Here is a 14971-nt window from a genome sequence, read left to right as displayed (position 1 = left end):
ACCGATGTAAATATGCTTATATTTAGGGTTTTAAGCGAAGTAGGAATGGTCTAGGCTCCCCCTCGCATGCCCCCTTCTCCCTCCAAACCCCCTGGCCCCAATCCATGCCGCAGGATCCCCAGAGTGGCGCTTGGGAGTACTTCTTCCCCTCCATCGAGAACATCGCTGGCCCCACCCTCAATGTCGCCGAAGAAGATGCCCTCTCCAAGGTTCAGGCCAAGGTCTTCCATGAAAAGCCCGCCAGGGTTGTTCACGAGGACCAGGTTATCACGCCTCAGAAGGATCTTCGTGTTCCTGAGCCTGAGCCTGAGCCTGAGCCCAAGCCCGAGCCTGAGCCCGAGCCTGTTCCTGTGCTTGAGGAAATGATGGAGACCCCTCCGCCCAAGGGCACCAAGATCAAGCAACAGATGCCGAGTTCTATGAAGCATTCCGTCAATCTGCAGCAGATATTTGCTAATCTCAATGATCATTTTCTCAAGGCTTCCGAGAGTGCTCATGTTGTTTCCAAGTTGCTTGAGGCTACGCGCTTGCACTATCACTCCAATTTTGCGGATAATAGAGGTACTCTCCATACCTTTGTTGCTATATTAATCTGTTGCAGAGCAACTAAGTCTTTTTGTTCTACCATTATAAATCTTTCAATATGTAGTTATATTCTGAGAAAGCAAATGATTAGTTAGTTGGAGTGCTTCTTAAATAAGCTTCTCTAGATCGAGAAGGTGAACCTCTATGATTTATCTTTCATAGAGAAATTATATTTCATTAAATTATTTCTATATTAAAGAAAAGAGAATTGTGTGATAAGCGATAATAACTGATGGAATAGGGGAAAAATATGTTGTAACTCTTTTATGTATGATACTCCTCTTGAAAGTGACATTTGGATTTGGAATATCAAACGGCTAGCGCTTAACTATGAAGGCAGGGGAATTTAACTCTATTTGTTTTCATTTTCTACAATATAGTATTCAAATGCCTTTTCCTAAACTATTACTTATCAAACTTTCTGTGGGTGCCTATCATAATGCGCAATGAGAGTGAACAAGCAAGGGAATGGAGTCAAGTTTTTAGTGAAGATACAAAAAAGCAATCGATTCCAGTCATAGTAGCTTGGCAATTGAATGAAAGAATGTAGTAATCTGTTTCCTACTTTCATCGTTTGTTATTACTGCTTTACAACCTTGTGTACAGCATATAATCTATAAGCTATACTTGTAATGATTTCAGGTACGGGGAACTACAGGGTCTCAATAAGCAAGAAACAACAGACAAATATGGGAAAGAACAAGTACATGAGTGGCGTAGAAGTTATGACACACCTCCCCCAAATGGTGAAAGTTTGGAAATGTGTGCTGAAAGAGCAGTTGCCTATTTTAGAGACCAAGTAGGTGGTTTAGTCTTTTGTATCAAGGTTCCTTTTTATGAAAATTTAGAAAGACCATATAAGTTCTATCATCAAAAAAATTAATCAGTGTTATGTGTGTTAAAATTTGTCATTATTGCATTTATACGGGAACTGATTCCATTGACATTATACTGCAGATTGAACCTCAACTTTTATCCGGAAAGAATATTATGATTGCAGCCCATGGAAATTCCCTGAGATCCATTATTATGTATCTTGACAAACTAACTTCCCAAGAGGTGATTTAAGTATTCATAATTATGGCAACTTCTATGTTCACATGACATAATAGTCATGATTCTTTTTGTGTCATCTTTTGACAGGTGATTAGTTTAGAATTGTCAACTGGAATTCCAATGCTTTATATTTTCAAAGAAGGAAGATTCATTAGAAGGGGGAGTCCAATAGGACCAACTGAAGCTGGAGTTTATGCCTACACTAGGGTATGCATCCATATCCCCTTTTATATTTCATTCCATTTTGATAAGATGCTGATTCTTTTAGCATTGTAGAAGTTTTGATATAAGAATTGATGTTTGTTGCTTTGGAAAGATGAAATGGCACTTGCAGCCATAAGAAACAGATAGAAAGAATACACTTCAAAATGTATTCATTATTCACAGCTATTATTTAAATTTACTAACAATGTTATTACCCGGCCACAGCGTTTGGCTCTTTACAGGCAGAGGTTGGATGATATGTTCTAATAATTTGAAGGTTAGTTAATAGATTTACACTCACTTTCTTCGCTTTATGCTTCTCTCTTGGACAGTGTACATTCTTTTTTCTTTTCTTTTTTTCATTTTATCACCTTTATTTCATTTTCAGGTAAATCACGTGTTGTTCCACGGTACAGTTAAGTTACATAAGGGCAAAAACAAGATGTTACCAGTTTTATAGTTAACAGCAATAATTGCTTATCTCAAAGGTAATAATACTATTAAATAACCTAAGGTATAATTTGTTTTTAAGCCTTGAGAATTTGACTAAACTTGATCTTAATTGGTTTCTATACTTTAAAAGCAATAAATTTTTTTCTCACATCTCTAACATAATGTGTGAAACTAATTCCTAATGCTAAATGCTATGTGATGATTAGTTGTTTGTCACATCTTAACGTGGCAGACATGTGACAGACAAGTAAATAAAGTTAATAGAGTTAGGATGAAAGACTAATTTCACCAATTATCATAAATGTGAGGACCAAATTCATCAAGTTAGTAGAACATACATCCTCTTGCACCTTGCTCTAAATTTAAGGATTATGTATTGTATAGATTTCAGATCAAATCAGTCTGAAATTTGGACTGTTTCACTAAAATTTGTTCAACTTTTATTTCATTTTGATTCTCATTACCTATATAATTAGAATTTATTGATAAAAAAAAACCCGATGTTTGTCATTTGTCCATGTACAACAAGTATACATTTTTTCAGTAAATGTTTCTTCCTCCTTGCAGTGAATAATGGTTGTATTATGCTCAGATGCTGATATATAAATAAATCATTGGGAAGGCTGAATATAATTCTTTTAAGAGTAAATTGCATTTCATTACCCAATGATTTGTTGAAATGACAGCGAAGCCCAAAGATGACCAAAAACTACTCCACATCCCATTTTTATGCATTTAATTAGCTACAAACTTATAAGGGCTAAATATTTTCACAGCATATTGCTCATTGTTAGATTTTCTATATATATATATATATATATATATATATATATATATATATATATTTTTTTTTTTTTTTTTTTTCAGATCATAATCATATTTTTTTTAGATAAGTTTTGTAGCGTAAAATTAAAAATATATAACTTAAAAACATTTTAAACAAAATATAATTCTTATAAAAACCATGTATTATTTTAATCCTATAAATAAGATATGCTAATATTAAAAAATATGTTTTATCTTTTTGTTTCCTTTGTTGATTCATCTATTTCAACAAATAAAGGCTACGAGAATATTGTATTTTTCTCTTGTTCATAGAAAATGTAATTTTCTCTTTTATACGACCAAATGACAGACTCTTATTTTTATTTTTATTTTTTTTATAGTATAGTTGTCTACTTTAATATTATTAATTCATGCTTGCCCTTTTATTATGAATCATTGTTACTTTTGTTAGATCTGTTAACTTTTATTAGGGAAAAAATTCCAGTAACCTCCCCATATGACACTCCCATACTTTTTAGTTTCATATTGCAATAGCTACCCATTCAAGTTAGTCAGATCTAGATTTGGTTATAGCAGAATAAGTAGAAACCAGTTGTAAGCTAATCAACTAGTTTTGCTTAAAACTTTTCTGTTCAACTTAGATTCAAGTCTCTTTGTCTCTCTGCAGGGCTCTAAGCGGCCTCGAACTGGAGTGACAAAATTGTTAAGTACAACTACAAACATTCCAGTGCAAGATGCTTACATGTCTGATTTTGGTTTCATGGAGGTGAACAATTCACAGGAGTAGGAAACGAACCAATTGGGTCTTACTGGGACTGGGATGATGATGATAGGGGCATGGGAATGGATATTCAAGCCCTTCTATCAAAGTTTGGTGATTTTGGTGATTTCTTCTATCTGAATAGTTATACTATGATTTTAAAGAGGATTCCTTATTTTTGATTTCCACTTTTTCTCATCTATAATCCTGAGTTTAGTGAGAACCATTGAGTTGTGACATCCATTTCTAAACAGGTGCGCACCATAATTATTATCTTAAATGGTAAATTACACCAAATAATTGTCTTACTTTCAACTCTTCAATATCTATTATCACCTATTTTTCCTTGAGCATAACAAATGTTTAGAAGCCAACTTTTAAATTTGTTCAATTTACTTTTGGGAAAAAAGATTGTGGAGATGTCAACAGCAGTCCAGGTGGTGTGATAGATGTTGTTTCAGATCCTCCTCTTTATTATTCCAACATTTTTGTTCTCTCTCTGTTTCGTGGTCTTTTATGTACTGGTCTCTTATTGTGTAATCATTTTTTTGACAAAGCCCCCAGGAACTGCGGAATCTCAGGCACTAAAGAGATCTGATAAAATTGAAAAGCTTGCATGAGAAAAAGTTCTGCACCTTATGTTTTGTATTTTGTAGATGGTAGCATGGAAAATTTTCTTTATTGTAATTATTTAATTTAGTTATGTTTGCTTAGATCTCATCTAGCTGAAGATTGATGTTTATAAAAGTTATTATTATGTTTGTTGTGGTGTGGTAAATTGCATAAATAAGCATAATTTTTTTGTGTGGCTCTGTTGTGGCTCTATTGGTGCAAAAATAAGCATAATTTTTTTTTAAAAAAAAAATGCAATCTACATCGGTTCTCAAGAAAACCGATGTAGATTTAAGAATAAATCTACATCGGTTCTCCAGAGAACCGATGTAGATTTATGCTTAAATCTACATCGGTTTTTCAGAACCGATGTAAAAATGTGTATATTTTTTACGTCGCTCTATTCTACATCGGTTTTAGAACCGATGTAAATGCCTTTAGAGAACCGATGTAAAATATGTATCTTGTAGTAGTGAATGTGTGTTTATAACCCTCATTAAATAACATGTGTAACCCCTGTAAGTTAGCAGGGGTTATAACCCCAGGAATGTGTTGGGAGTTATACAACCCCTATTAATACAATTTAAATTTTTCCTAGCTTATACTTTTCGATAATACATATTTTTAAAAGAATATTTTCTTATACTTGCACATATAATATTATACAAGATAAGTATTACATAATAACCTTTTTTTTATATAATTATATAAAATAAATCAAGTAATAAAGATGCAAAATATAAAATATAAAAGTAACACAAATTTATATTAGTTCACTACAAAACACAAATTGCCAAATTTAATCTCCTAATCGTTCTTTTCATTTAAACACGATCATGCTAATGTAGTGAATTGAAGAGATTGATGTAAAATGATTGCTTGGTTAAAATTATGCAGCAATTATTTGAAACAATCTCTTGGGGTGGAATGTTTGCATAGCATAATTAAGAGTTTATCATATTTGCTTATAGGGTGTTTGGACTAGTGTTTTTAACCTATGCACACTCAATTTTTCTGGTCAAATCAAATAAAAACACTGAAGTAACAGAATAGCTTTTGGTATGACATAAATCAAATGTTTCAACATGTCGAACTAAACACACTAACAGTCTATTCGGATACTAATTTAAAAGAGTTTTTAATAGTTTCTATAATGGAAAAACCTCTTTATTTTTAATAAAGACACTCTAAAAAGCTCTTTTAAGTTTCTATGCTCATCATAATGATAGTTACTAATACCTTGCGATAGAGATCTCCATGCTCATCATAATGCCAACACTATTAATCATCCCATAACAAAGCAAGAATTCAGTGTTCAAACAAAGAACAGGGGAATCATTACCTAACCCCACAAAACCCCCTATTTTCCCTTCCGCACAAATCTCTCAGTTGCACGACCAAATAAAATTTCCCTAAGATGGAATATACATGATGATAATTGCTATATATAAAAATCTTATAAGAATAAAAAAATGAGAGGATCTTACACAAATAGTAGAACGTTCTTGGAACAGCAAAAGGTTGTGCAAGCAGTTGTCCTGAACAGTAGAGCGTCGTGCAGCCTGAACAATGGGCTTGGGAGAACAGCGGCGTCGAGCGCGTTCTCGACGTAGATGAAGAGACGCTCCTTATGGACAGCGACGGTTGAAATACTTGCGAGCGACCTGGAGGACGACGGGGTCGAGCTCCCAGACGTGGAGGACGGCGATGGGGTGGAGATTGAGGAGGAGGCGGGCGGCGGTGCCGGTGCCGAAGCTGAGGAGAGGGAAGGAGAAGAGAACGAAAGTGGAGAAGAGAACGAAAGGGAGAAAGGGAAAAATAGGGTTACGCGCGATTTGAAGGGGCTAGGAAAAATGATTGAATTGATAATAAAAAAGGGGGGAAATGAAAAATAATTAAAAACAAAAAGGTGGGAATCATAATTTTTAATGAATAAATTAAATTAAATAAAAAATATCTAAATGTTACGGGGGTTCATAATAAATCCATCTATTTACTTGGGATTTTAGTATAAACCACTGAAACTTAACTAAGGTTAATAAAACCCTTGATAATTTCATACATTTCTAGAGGTTATGATAACCCCAGCTAAATAACCCTCGTTAAATCCTAATTTTTTTGTAGTGATAGTTGAATTTTTAATAAATAAATTTCTTTGACCATATAAGTTACATTTTAATTTACAAAACGGTGTTGAGACAATTGTGTGTGAATTAGGCATGTAGATTCATCAATAATGGAAGATATGTACTCGTGAGTATGTGAAAGTTTAGGGCTCATAAGGTAGTCAAAATATGATATGATTGGATTGGATTGTTATTGTAACATATGACTTAGAGGGGAGAGAAACTTTGAGGACCTAAACACTTCTCTTTCTTCTTCTAAGATTTTTAAGGGAAGAATCATGTTCGAAGACTCTGTTTTCTTTTTCTTTGGGACTTTGTAATTGGTGGTGATTTAAAGCAATTTGGAGTTGAGAATCCTATGCAGTAGGTGTGAAACTCTAGTTGTTGGAGCTTAGAGCCCATTTCCTTTTTCCTTCTACCTTGGAGTAGCTCGAAGTTCTTCCCTAATTTTACCTCGATCAGAGGTAAGAAAAGTTAGAATCTTGGGTTTTAGTTGAAATGTTGGGTTGTTGAATGAATTAAGAACATAATGTTGATAGAATTTATGAAATTCGTAGTTGTGGAGATGGATTCAAAGTAGGTTGCATGTTAAAATTGAGATTTTGATGTTCTTGATGAAAAGTTAAAAAGTTAATGATTTCCTTAAGTTATGGTTGATGCATATTGCTTTTCCTTTGATTTATGAGATATATGTTGCGAAAATTGGAATGTTTGAGGTTGCAGGTATGGGTTATTACATAAGTTGAGAGAAATTGGAGATTTAGGATGCTCTTCATTGATGCTGAAGAATTTGAGTTCTGGGATTGACCGTGAGTTTCACATTGAACGTGAGAATTAGGAAGTGTCTCTGGAAAGTTGAGGCTTAGCATGAGAGATTTTATGCTGAGTGTGATGGAGGTTAAGAGCGTGAGTTTCACACTAAGTGTGAAAGTTGAGATGTACCTCTAAAAGGCTGAGACTTAGCATGAGATTTTGTGTTGAATGTAGGAACTTAGTCAAATAAATTTCTTTTCTAATTGATTTGGTTGTTTGCTTGATGAATGACTTGTATGTTAAAAGCTTGTTGTTTGAGTTGTTTTATGGTTAAATGATGATAAATAAGTTGTACGGATGTTGTTGTATGGTAAGGAGATTTACATGTTGAATATTGATAAGTTGTATGTTGGTGATTATATTTTGAGTTGCTAGTTGAAATTTGAGTTGAATAGTATGTTGTAGTTTTGTAGTTATGTTGAGATTTATATGCATAATGTTGATGTGTTGTTGAGGTGTATGATGACTAAGAAGTTGAATATGAGTAGTGATGATTGAGTTCTAAGATATAGAGTTGTATGTTGATTTCGTTGTTGTGTTATGTAAAAAGTTGTTGTATTATTGAGCTATGATGACCACTTAGGACTAGAGGAGAGATTTTCGAAAGTTACATACCTCATCGTGTGGATATTGTGTTGTGCTCTAAGAATCTAATTTGTTAAAAAACCATTATTGGAAACTTAACCATTGAAGCATATAGCTGTGTTGAGTCTCCTTTAAGACTTTGTTGATATTATTTGTGGGCAAGGTCGAGACACGTGTGTATAAAGCGACCAATTGAGTAAAGTACAAAGTTGGAAACTCAGTTCCTAATTGAGTATCGAAAGGGCATAATACTTGGAGGATAATTTGTGGACTAATTTCATAGGTGATTTGGTTAAGCTAGCTAATGTCATGATAGGCCCAAAACCCAATTGTTTTACCTTGACAATTCTACTAGGCTTTCTTGTTTAAGTGGCGACATATGAAAAATTGAGTTGTTGTTTAAATCTAATTTGTTGTTGATCTAGCAATCCCAAAAAGATCATCTTGTGTTGTTAGTTCGATAGGGTCAAGCCACTTAAATTATTTATCCTGTGATGCAAAATATCTCCTAGTTAAAATGTGTGATGACGCATATAATTGTTGTATTGAGCATATGATATGTTGAGTTGATTGTGTTGTTCATGTGTTGTGTTAATCTGTGTTAAAATTTGTTATTGTGTTGAACTTAAGTTGTTGCGTTGATTTGTATTGTATATTGTGATGTCTTGTTGTTGTGGTGTTAAAGATGAGATGATGATGTGGTGTTCTTCTGTTGTGTATGTATGTATATGTATGTGTGTGTTGTTTCTTTTTACTCTAGTTTACCCTTACGTGTTTTCATACGGTGTGGATTGCGATGATCATACATGGTATGGGAACATGGTAGGGATAGGACTGCAGTGTTGTTGTAGAGGCCAACCAGTGGCACACGAGCTGGAGGGTATTTTGTTGACTATCAATTGATGGTAAACTTGTGTAGATAATAGTGGTTGCTTAACTAACAATTTATGATGTATAATTTACATTTATCGGATTACTGTATTTATAGTGCACATATTTAGGGAGTTGTTTACCTTTATATGCATGCAACATAATACATGTTCTCGTATTTGTATATTCATAGTCTTAAATTAGACATTTTCCACTCCTAGTAGCTGTGTTGTACAATGTATGAACTAAGTCAGGTCATTACAATTATTAGGATTATAACTGGGTATGAGTAATTTGCAAATTCAAACTAACATAAAAATCGATTCAATGAGTTCACATTGGATCTGTTAAGTGCTTGCATCAGACCCAATCATAATCTGACATTGTATGAGTTAAGTCGCAAATTTTTTATTTTTGACTTGTGACCCGACTTGTCATATTTAATAATAATAATTTAGTGTTTGGATTACCACTTACTCAAGATAATACTTTTTGTTACTTTCGCTCAATAATGAATTTGTGTTTTTGAACTGATAACATTATAACAATATAACATATTTACTTAAATTTATTTTATATTAATGTTGCTTATTTGAGTTAATAATAATATAACAAATCAACAAATTTATTTTAAAATTTAGTTTGTAATATTATTTGCTTTATGGATTTGATAATATTGTATTTGCAATTAGATATTAAATGATTATGAAATATTTAAATTTTTATAAAAATAAAGAAATTTAATAATCATGTTGATCCGATTAGTCCAATTTAATTAAACTCATTCTTGATTAGGTTGAATTGATTACTCAATTTGATCAAGATTTAATAAATTAGATTAAAATAGATTTGTGTAATATTTTTTTTAAAATCCAACCTTAGCAACTCGACTGGCTTACACTCTTATCGTGTCTTCCTATAATTCAGTTGTAGGTTTCAAAACTAAAGAGGGTCGATTGATATCTAATACAAATGGTGGCGTTATGATCATCGGACAAGGGACAAAAATAGGGTGATGGGCAAATACTCATAGAAGTTGAAACCCAAAACTAGAGCTGTCAAAGTGGGTTGGGGCCCGTGGGCCAACCCGGTCCACCTTGAAAATGGGCCGGGCCGGGCCAAAAAAATTAAAATTTTATAGTAGGTGGGTATATCTCAACGCGGCCTACTTTGACCCGGCTCACTCGAGTTGAACCCGTGGTGGGCCGGGTAGCCCACCAACCCACCAATTTTTTTTGTAATAAAAATTTAAGTATAATTTGTAGTTAATTTTGTATGATGGGATATTGAAAATTTTTATTTTGGACTTTTATCATGATTTATATTTAATTTTGTATGATGAATTATGACTTATGACTATTAATGATGCTAATTTTATGACTATTATGTTAATTTATAATTAATTTAAAATTTTGAATTTTGTTGATAATTTTTTTAAAAAAATTTTGGTGGGCTGGTGGGGTGGCCCGTATAACCCACCAACCCATGGTGGGCCGGGCCGGACCAATTTTTTTTTAGAAAATCAAAAGTAAGCCAAGTTAGGTTGGCTCATTTTTAAAGTGGGTCAAGGTAAGCCAGCCACATGAGCCAGACTGGCCCATTTTGACAGCTCTACCCAAAATCTTGTATGAAAAAATGAACCAAATACTTGAATATCATGATAAATTTGTATATAATATATACGTATTATTAAGTTTTTTTGACTTATAACATGTGTACCCACAATCTAATAATCTTATCTTAACTAAAAGATAAAATATGTTTTTCTGAACTAAAACATAAAGATAAATTATTTTTATATATATAAATTATATAAAAAGTTCAACCGCTAAACTAATCTTATCTTATCAAATAAAGAGAGTAAAAGATAAATTATTTTTTGGTGCATTATTCTTTTTATGGGTTTATAACTGATCTTACCTTATGTAACTACAGATTTACAGTCAACTACTTAATATTATGATTAAATTTTTTAAATATTATTAAAATGATAAAATATTGTATGAAATATTTGTTGTATATTGAAATTACATATCGTTTAAATAAGATTAAATGTTTTTTTTTTATTTTTCTATTTTTGTATAGTCAATAATACATAATGTTTTGTTTCATACTTTCATTACAATACAATAGAGTTTTAATAGTATTTAATATTTTTTTAGTGATAATAAAATAGCCGCAGAATTACTGACATTTTATATATATTTTATTATTATTATTACTAAAGGTTTAAGAAATAAATTTTAGTTTATATTCTCTTTAATTATTTGTAAGGTGAAGATTGTTCTCTACTTATATTGAGTTCATGAATAAAATGATGGATGATTATACCATCTTAGAATAATGAGGTATAAGATTAACTCAATTCTACAAAACTAATTTATAAAGTGAGAATTATCCTTTATTTATATACACTTTAATTATCTTATCTTTAGTTGATGTGAGACTTAAATTTTTTCTAATAAAATGAATTAAAAATTACTCTTATTTTTTATCAGTTATTTTTAATAATCACTGTTAAAAACTATTATTTATTAGCCATTAGTACTTTTATTAGATAATAAAATAGAGGTAATTATTTATTGTTATTAAATAATAATCATTATAGTAAATTTTGGTGTAATGTTTAAAGTTTTTAAATATTTTTAAAATGATTAAAGATTCTAAATACCTAATGTATAAAAAAATTTCATACCATTTAAATAGGATTAAATATCTAATTATGTATGAAAAAAAAGAGTTGATGATTAATTAAACTTTTTTACAAAAATTAATTATCAATAAAGTTGTTTGATATTTTATATTAAAAAATCCAATTAATATCTTTACATGATTCATCCCCTAACGTCTCCAATTTCGTAATATATATATATATATATAACATGACCATAAATGAAAAAATGGCCCATATCTTAAGGAGTTGCTAATTTGCCATGCTGGGTACAAAGAATTTGAAAAGGGCCGAAGAAGCCCAAATCTGAAAGCACGACTGCAAGACATTGTCCACTGTTTAAATAAATAGTTGATGATATATACAACTTTTTTTTTTTAATGAGTACACTTCGTTTGTTTTTTTTTAATAAATATTTTTTAATTTCACTCCTTTAACGTTTAATTTGGTATTTTTTTAAAAAAAAAATTTCACACATTTCCTTTCCTTTTCTTTCAATTTTTACATGTACTTTCTCTTCTTTTCTCTATTTAGTAGTTTTAATTCTTTTGATTTTTACATTATTCTCTTATTCCTTCTTTTTTAGTTTTCAACCCTATTCCTTCCTTCTTTTAATTTTCACACGCATATGAGATGTAGAACTAGTATCCTACAATATTATAAGCATGTGGCTTTGTCAACAATTCAAAAGTGTTAAGCCAAATATCTGTTTTTTTTTCAAGCACTTTCCCTTTTTTACACATCTAAAAAGTACAACATTTCAATATTTTAAATAATTTTAGCATTCAAGAAAATACTTTTTGGAATAATAAAATTAGTGTTTTGAAAAATATTTTTGTAAATTGTGTTTTTAACATACTTTTAGAAAGTATTTTCCAAAATACTTTTTACAAGTATTATTAAACTGTATAAACAAAATAGAATTTAATAACATTATTAAAATTGACAATGTCAATAATTAATAATATACAAGAAAAAAAGAGAAATAAAGGTATGAGAGGGAGAGAAAGGGAGAGGGGGAGTGAGAGTGAGAGAGACAAAGAGAGAATTTGAATAAGAGTGAGAAAAAGGGAGAGAAGAAAAGTGAGAGTGAGAGAGAGATTTTCTCTTTTTAAAAAAGATATTGTTATCTTTTTATATGTATTAAAATTTTTCCTTAGCTAAGTTGGATTCTCAATTTCATAAGATTTTGTTTTTAAAAATGGGATAAAAATGGTTATAAAAAATTATATTATTGATTTTTTTTAAATCTATACTAATATATAAAGGGGATACCCTTTTTGGTAACTATCTTAGTCTCTACTTTTTTTTAACCATTATACCCTTTTATTTTAAAAAATTAGAAAAAAATATTATTTAATCAAATTTAAGAACTTGAAACTAATGAATCTATACTAATATATAAAGGGAATACCACTTTTAATAACTACTTTTGATTTTTATTTTTACATGAACCATGTTATCCTTTATTTATTTTTCAATAATTACTTTTTTTATGAGTAATTTTTTATTTTTTATTTTTTTATTTTTTTCTTTTAATACAATGGAGGCACGGAGTGTATTTTTTCTGCTAGTAGCTACTAAAGAAATAGATATTTTTGATGTAAGGTTTTCAAAGAAAGTAAAAACATTTTGCATACCAAACACTCACTAAAAGAAAATCACACGGTGTATAATATTGATTGACATAAATACCAGATTTGTATCTCATAACTAATTTATTCATGTTTCAAAATTTTAGTATTGGGTATAAAATTATTGAAATAGATCGACTATGTTGTAGTGAGTATGCTTCCAACCCCTCGTCACACGCACTATTTTTCCAGCCCTCTCATGCAATTCAGGTATTCTCCTCCAAACCCTAATTCTATTTTAATGCTGAACTCGATCCGTTTAATTTCGCGTTTTCTTCTTTTCCTTTTATTTCCTTTTCAGCCGAGTTTTGGTTCTCTCTCTGTGCCTGAAAACATGTTTCGTTAATAATTGTTTGGTGTGAATGGTGTGAGACGTTAAAATTCCTTTCTTAATTTTTTTTTTCTTTTCAAATTACGTGCATGTTTGGATTGAATTCACTTACGCAGCCTTGCATATTATCAACGCCTTTGCTGAAATTGGCGTGAAAATAAGGACATGCACATCACGCTAGACATTAATCTGGATGCAATTCTTACAAAATTGTTGTCGATATCTTACAGTGCAATGTCTATTTGTAATTCGAAATTTATCAATTTTTGCAAAACACTTTATTTCCATTGGTAGTGAATTTTTGTCTTGTATATGCGTACAGTGGTTTCATTCTTCTTCTTCTTCTTCTTTTATTTTTATTTTTTCCTATGGTTGTGAAATACGTATATGTTATCTGTGTATAGTGGGCACAATTAAATCTAAATTGGAGAACAATGTTTATTCTGACATTGAGAAGTTTTCAGCTGATGTGAGAGGGACCTTCTCAAATGCCATGACATATAATCATCCTAAGCATGATGTTTATTTGATGGCTGATATATATACTCAGAAAATATCTGAAAGAAAATGGGAAGACTTTGGTAAGATTTATGTTGATATTTTTTTTTAAAAAGGAATGGAAGTTTTAAGATTTTTTAATAAAGCGAATGTCAAGTTTAAATTTGATTTTGATACATAATTCTTAGACTGAACTAAACTTTCAATTTTTGTGAGCCTTTGAAATTGAGATATGATATGATATAAAAAATGCCAAGTTTTAAAAGTTGAGACATTAAATGTATCTTATCATAGTTTAAGAATTTTGGTGTATATTTTTGTTTGTGACAATGATTTTTGAAAAGAACAATGTTAAAAGATTTGAAAGACTTGATAATAGTATCTATAACTTGTAATTTTTAGTTAGTATTATGAGGCAAAACTTTTGTCGACTTTTTGAAATGTAAGTTCTCCAATTTAACTTTTGAAAGCATTTATCATTTATAACATGAAATATTGAACTAAGTAAAAATTTTCTTTTTTATTTGACTATAGTGTTAATGTGAAATTCTTCGTATTATAAATTTTTACATATCATGAAATGTTATAGAGATACCATAAATTAATGGTATTCAACACGACGAATTTTCCATTGTATTGGAAATATAATGATGATTAATTAAATTATTGATCAAAATGAGACAGAATTCAATAGTAGTTATGTCACTAAAGTTAGTTGTAATGTAATTATTTTGAGATCAACCAAATAAATAATTATTGAGTCAAAGTTTATTATTCATGAGATGGTTGATTATGAGTTTGAGTGGTTGAAAAATCTTAGTAAATATTCTATTGAGAATATAACATTGAAAATAACGTGTTAAAACAATTGCTTAATTAGAAAGATTAAAATCTATTAATCATGTGAAGTCAATAATGAATTTGATCGATCATTTGACTTAAACTCTCAAGGAATATATTGTTATATTAAAAATCAAGGCGAACAAT

This window comes from Cajanus cajan, chromosome 1, assembly GCF_000230855.2.
Source record: "Cajanus cajan strain Asha chromosome 1, NIPB_CcT2T_4, whole genome shotgun sequence".
NCBI classification, from domain to species: domain Eukaryota; kingdom Viridiplantae; phylum Streptophyta; class Magnoliopsida; order Fabales; family Fabaceae; genus Cajanus; species Cajanus cajan.
This window is presented reverse-complemented; position numbering follows the sequence as displayed.